Here is a 6,906-nt window from a genome sequence, read left to right on the forward strand (position 1 = left end):
ATTGGGATTTGAAAGAACCCGGAATAACCATCAAGATAACAAAAATACTTGTGAGATGCTAGCCTTTCCAACATTTGATCAATAAAAGGCAATGGGAAGTGGTCTTTCTTGGTGGATGTGTTTAGCCTACGATAGTCTATACACATCCTCCAACCGGTAATAGTTCTAGTAGGGATGAGTTCACTTTTTTCATTTTTAATAACCGTCATCCCCCCCTTTTTAGGGACTACTTGCACCGGTGCCACCCATCTACTATTAGAAATAGGATAGATGATACCGGCGGCAAGTAGTTTAAGAACTTCCTTCTTGACCACTTCAAGCATTGGAGGATTAAGCTTTCTTTGTCTTTCAATTGATGGTTTAGCATCATCCTCCAATGAAATTCGATGCATACAAAGCGTTGGGCTTATACCTTTCAAATCATCCATTTTATATCCCAAAGCTTTGCGATGCATTCTCAATACATTCAATAATTTCGAGGTTTGAACCTCATCCAATGAAGCATTAACAATAACCGGAAAAGTAGAAGATGGACCAAGAAACTCATACCTCAAGTTGGATGGTAGAGGTTTTAGCTCTACACTTGGGCATTCCTTACCATTGTCGTTCATGAGTTGCTTCTTCACTTCTTCTTTTCCAATTACTAGGTTTGCTTCTTCCTTGTCCATGGGGGTGGAGTCAAGAATCTCCTCAATTGGCTCCATCTCCATGTTTTCATTGCAAAACCTATCTTTGCTTTCAAGTTCATACTCAAGAGAATCATTAGTGTTATGCAAATGCAATTGTATGGATTCATTAATAACATTCTCAACAATATCAATACTCATACAATCATCCATGTTGGAAGGACATTTCATAACTTGGTTCAATTTGAATTCCACTTTCTCTTTTCCAACAAGCAAGGACAATTTACCATGTTTCACATCAATAATAGCCCCCGCCGTGGCTAAGAAAGGCCTACCTAGAATTATGGGGACATTCAAGTCCTCATCCATGTCAAGCACAATAAAATCCACCGGAATGTAAAGTTTGCCCACCCTAAGGGGGACATCCTCTAGTTTTCCCAAAGGCATCTTAACCGAGCGATCGGCTAATTGAAGGGAAATGTTGGTGGGCTTTAACTCTCCTAGGCCAAGTCTTTTGCACATAGAAAGGGGCATCAAGCTTATGCTAGCGCCAAGATCACATAAAGCACGATCAATTACCATTTCACCAATAGCACATGGAATAGAAAAACTACCGGGATCTTTAAGCTTAGTGGGCAACTTATTTTGAATAATTGCACTACAATTTTCCGGCATATTAATCGTTTCCACAAAGTCAACTTCTCTTTTATTACTCAAAATGTCTTTAAGAAATTTAGCATAAGTTGGCATTTGTTTAATAGCATCGGTGAATGGAATGTTAACATAAAGCTTCCTCAAAACTTCCAAAAACTTAGCAAATTGTTCATCAAGTCTAGACCCGGCAAACCTTCCCGGAAAAGGAAGCTTTGCCACATGTAGCGGGATTTCACTCTCTTTTTTTTCCTTTTCAATTTCTTTCTTTTTGTTTTTCTCTTCTTCTTCTTCTACTCTCAACTCTCCATGGGAATCACTCATTTCAATCACTCTTTCATTTGACTTCTCACCTTCTAAGTCATGTTGCATTCCCTTCCCTTGAACTTCCCCCAAGCTTTTTCCACTTCTAGTTACAATGGCATTGGCTTGCTCTCTAGGATCTAGACCTTGGCTAGGCAATGAGGTACTAGACTTGCCTTTAAGGGCACTAGCTATTTGGGCCATTTGATTTTCCAACATTTTATTGTGGGTTTGCATTTGCTTTAAGCTTTCCTCTAAGTCATTTGTCTTTTTAGTTTGGGAGTTCATGAATTGTTCCAACATGCTTTCTAGATTAGACTTAGGAGGAGGAGGAGCTTGAATTTGAAGTGGTGGTCGAGGGACAGGAGCTATGGTTGGTCTTACTCCTCCATTAAAACCGGGTGGGTTGTGAGTGGAAGAGTATTGGCCTTTTTGTTGGTATTTATTGTCATTTCTATAATTCCGTTGATTATTAGACACATAATTACCACTACCACTAGCTTGACCTTGACCACTACCTTGCCCTTGGTTCTGGCCACTTCTCCAACCGAAATTAGGGTGATGTTTCCATCCCTCGTTGTAGGTGTTAGAATAGGGGTCAAACCTAGGATTAGCATTCACGTTATTGACTTGTTCCATGGAAGGGGAAGGGGAACATTGCTCATTCAACAAATAACAATCGGAAGACGCATGTTCTTCACCACCACATACATCACAAGACATCAATTGCATAGACACATTATCATTCGAAGAATTAGATGCACGTGAATTAGGGAGGGGGGAGATAGGAGGGGGAGAAGATTGCATTTGGTCAAATTTAGAAGACAAGGCATCCAATTTTGAACTAAGCATGTTAATAGCATTTACCTCATACTTTCCCCCTCTCCTAGAGGTGCTTCTTTCATCGGGGCTCCAATCGGTGTAGTTTTGGACTACATCCTCTATGATCTTTAATGCCTCCGCGGGTGGTTTGTTCATGAGTGGCCCACCCGAAGCTCCATCTAAGAGTATGCGGTCCGATCTCAAGAGACCCCTATAGAATCCATGAAGCAAGAGCCAATCTTCCATCCCATGGTGGGGACATTGTTGTTGATAGCTTTTGAATCTCTCCCAAGCATCGTAGAGAGACTCATCGGGCTCTTGTTGGAAGTTTGAAATCTTGGACCTCAACTCCGCCGTTTTCCCAAGAGGAATGAACCTCCCAAGGAATGCTGAAGTTACCTCATTCCAAGTTGTCAATGAATTCGGAGTCAACCTATCGAGCCAATCACTTGCACTCCCCGAAAGAGAAAATTTGAACATGCTTAGAAGAATGTACTCCGGAGTCACCCCATTTGCCTTCACGGTGCTACAATACCGTGTGAATTGCTTTAGATGCGCAATGGGGTCCTCATGCTTTGCCCTGGAGAATTGATGACCCTCAATCAAAGTGATAAGGGCAGGCCTTATCTCGAAATTATTTGCTTCGGTAGTGGGAGTAACAATCCCACTTGCTTCTCGATACGGAGGAGGAACACCAAATTCTCTCAAAGTCTTATTTGGAAGAGCCATCTCAAATTGGTGAAGAGGTGGAGAAGTTGGAGAATCTGTCCTTGGTGACTCTAGTGGAATGGTTTCTCCACTAGTCTCACTAGAACTAGATTGATCGGACTCAACTACCACTTGTGGCTCACTTGATGTGGCACCACTAGCCTTCGCCCTCTTTTCTCTTCGATTTGCCCTTACTACCTTTTCAAGCTCGAGATTCAACGGCACAAGAGGAAGTGTCCTATTGCTGCGTTTGGGCATAAACAAAGAAGACTAGAAGGGAGATTAGTAGGTTAGTCAAAGAAAACAGAGAAAAATAAAACTATACAAATGAACTAGTCTCACATATCTTATAAGTAACTCAATGCTTAACGCCAATCCCCGGCAACGGCGCCATTTTGGTAAAGGGATATTCGGTCGTTGGACGATCACCCTCTAACCAACAATATTTCTACCTAAACCAACCTAAAACAAGTCTAGGGTAAGTAGAGGATCGTATCCACAGGGAATGGGTAAGTACACCGAGAGTATGAAACGGTTGCAATCTAGTTCGGTCACAAATTGGGTTTTGAATGGTAAGCTACTATATAAAAGAACGCTAGGGGAAACGGGATTCAACACCAACCAAAGCCAAGGAATCAATAACAGGGACAAATCATGAATACACATAGAGGATAGAAAAGGAACTTAACATTGCCTTCTTTCAAAGTCACAACATAAGTACTCCCTAGATTAAGCACTAACACGATAAGGATTAAGTCTCAAGGATAGGAAGTGGGTTTCTAGCTCGAGTTTGTCTCTCGATCGCTCCGAACTAGCATGAAGCTCGGATAATTGGGATTTCTCACCTAATTACCATACTAAAGCAACCTAGTCAATGAAACCAAACATCCAAAATCATGAAAGTAGCATAATCTAATTACACAAGAAAAGACTCACTCCGAAGCCCCATCTTTCGATGTGAGAAAAGGGATGAACACATGGGCATAATGTGGCCAACAAAATACACATGCAATTATCAATTCAAGCATAAACAACTATCAATCCAAGGTAGCACATGAATAATTCCAAGTCAATTAACCATAGCTTGGTTGGGTCTTTACCCAACCCCTAACTAAAAGACTACTCACTAAACATGGTGGAAATTACTCTAACAATTAAATCTAGGGTTTTCATGAATTCAAATAAGCTAGGAAAGAGATGAAACAAGGATGGATTAAACATGCAAGAACAAATAAACAAGATTAAGGGAGAAATTATCAACTCAAAGCAATTAAAATTAAAAATTAAGAGCAAGAGATAGAGGAAAGAGATTACTTAATAAACTTCAAAGTTGGGAAAATTGTTGAAATTGATGGAACAAACTTCCAATAATTCTACTACAATGATTGAGTTTGAGAAGATCTAAGCTAATTAATGAGGGTTGAGAAGAACTAAGGGCCTAGGAAAACTAAGAGGGAAAAAGAAGATCCAAAACTGAAGCTAAGTCGTCCTATTTATATGCCCAGAAATTACATCGTAAAATCCGTCAAAATTAGTCTTCAGAACAGGAGGAGCGCCCGCTCCAGTAAGTAGGAGCGCCCGCTCCTGGGTGTGGAGCGCCCGCTCCTGGGCTCTCTGCACGCCCTCTCCTCTTGCACCAGTTTGAGGCAGTTTGTAGAGGATCGGGGAGGAGCGCCCGCTCCTTGGAGGCTGCACGCCCGCTCCTATATGTGCAGGGGGAGGCAGAATGTGGTGCTGGGATGAGGAGCGGCCGCTCCTCTAAGGGTGCACGCCCGCTCCTGCCTGATATTGCTCCCTCGAGAAAGTCTTCATGCTCACGCTACTTAACCATAATCTCATTGAACCTACAAACACGAGCACACACATAAAAAGAAACGGGAAACCCAAAAGATGCAAGTATGCACAAAAAGAGTTAGAAAAAGGGATTGAAGTAGGGGAAAGAGTACAAAATTGTGTTTTAAAAAGCCATGATAAGTGGACAAATAAAACACTTATCAGTTGTAAATGGATTTTTAAGACCAAAAGGGATTCAAATGGCAATGTGATAAGGCGTAAGGCTCTTCTTGTCGCTAAGGGCTATACTCAAAAGGAAGGCATTGATTATAAGGAGACTTATTCACCAGTTTCTTCTAAAGACTCCTTTAGGACTATGATGGCACTTGTAGCATATTATGATCTTGAGTTACATCAGATGAATGTTAAGACATCATTTCTCAATGGTGACATTGAGGAAACCATCTATATGCAGCAACCAGAAAACTTTGTTTCGGGAGATTCAAAGAAAATGGTTTGCAAATTAAAGCAATCCATCTATGGACTCAAACAAGCTTCTCGTCAATGGTACTTTAAGTTTTATCAAGTTGTTATGTCTCATGGTTTTGAGACAAATGCAGTTGATGATTGTGTGTACCATAAGTTTAGTGGGAGTAAGCATGTTTTCCTGGTTTTATATGTTGATGACATATTACTTGCCACCAACGATATAGGCTATTTGCACGAAACCAAGAGATTTCTATCAAACCACTTTGAGATGAAAGATTTTGGGGACGCCTCTTTTGTGTTAGGGATACAAATCCATCGAGATCGTCATCTAGGCACTCTTGGACTGTCATAAAAGGGCTATATCGAGAAAGTTTTGAAAAGGTTTGGCATGCAAAACTGTAAACTAGGTGATACTCCTGTGGCCAAGGGAGACAAGTTCAGTCTCACTCAATGCCCAAAGAATGACTTTGAGAATAAAGAAATGAAGAAGATCACTTATGCATCAGCTGTAGGGAGCCTTATGTATGCTCAAGTTTGTACCCGTCCAGATATTGCATACATTGTTGGAATGTTGGGCAGATACCTAAGCAATCCAGGACTTGATCATTGGAAAGCAGTAAAGAGGGTTATGCGGTATTTGCAGAGAACAAAGGATTACATGTTCACTTACAGAAGGTTATATCAACTTGAGATCGTTGGATACACTGATTCTGACTTTGCTAGATGTCAAGATAGCCTGAAATCCACATCTGGCTACATCTTTGTCGTAGCTAGAGGAGCTGTCTCTTAGAAAAGTGTCAAACAGACTCTTACAGCTACTTCCACCATGGAAGCAGAATTCAAAGCTTGTTATGAGGCATCTAACCATGCATTATGGTTAAGGAATTTTGTCATAGGTCTACGCATAGTGAATGATATTGATAGACCACTCAAATTGCTATGTGACAACAGGTCAGCAGTATTGTATGCCAACAATAACAAAAGCTTGTCAAAATCAAAGCATATTGATGTCAAGTTTAGAGCTGTGAAGGAAAGAGTGGAGAGTAAACAATTGTCCTTAGAGCATATTAGCACAAACTCCATGATTGCGGATCCGCTTACTAAGGGTTTACCACCCAAAGTATTTCATGAGCACACTGCTCATATGGGTGTCATGCCACCTAAGGATATATAGTTTCAGTGGGAGTTTGTTATCTTATTGCTTGTATGACATAAACACGTTTTGAATATTGAGGTTTTAAGTATTTCTGCAGAAATAAAGTATTCTGTTTGGCTTACTCTTCTATTAGATCATATCATGATCTTGCTAAAGTTTAAAGTGGACCAGTTGGAAATAGACATTTTGGATCACATTTTGTTATTTCCATGCTACACACCTATACTTGATTCATGTCGTTGATTGTGTTAACAATGTGGCCATTGATGGGTCTAGTTATGTTAATTATAACTTAGATTGCTTTGACTCTGTGTTAATATAATTGATGGACCGAATTGTTTAAAGACGTTTGAAAATGATAGTATTCTAAGCTCATAA

The 6,906-nt window shown here is 40.4% G+C and overlaps 1 non-coding gene and 1 pseudogene across 1 annotated transcript; both read left to right on the forward strand.

The window, feature by feature from the left end:
* The first annotated feature begins 2,646 nt into the window (after window positions 1–2,646).
* On the forward strand, window positions 2,647–2,753 carry LOC145590324 (small nucleolar RNA R71). Its single transcript, XR_014101951.1, has one exon. It is a non-coding gene; the product is annotated as a small nucleolar RNA R71 (small nucleolar RNA).
* A 3,007-nt stretch (window positions 2,754–5,760) lies between these two features.
* Window positions 5,761–6,162, forward strand: LOC145588909 (secreted RxLR effector protein 161 pseudogene; annotated as a pseudogene).
* The last annotated feature ends 744 nt before the right edge of the window (window positions 6,163–6,906 follow it).

The sequence above is a fragment of the Chenopodium album genome, chromosome 17, assembly GCF_948465745.1.
Source record: "Chenopodium album chromosome 17, dcCheAlbu1.1, whole genome shotgun sequence".
Lineage (NCBI taxonomy): Eukaryota > Viridiplantae > Streptophyta > Magnoliopsida > Caryophyllales > Amaranthaceae > Chenopodium > Chenopodium album.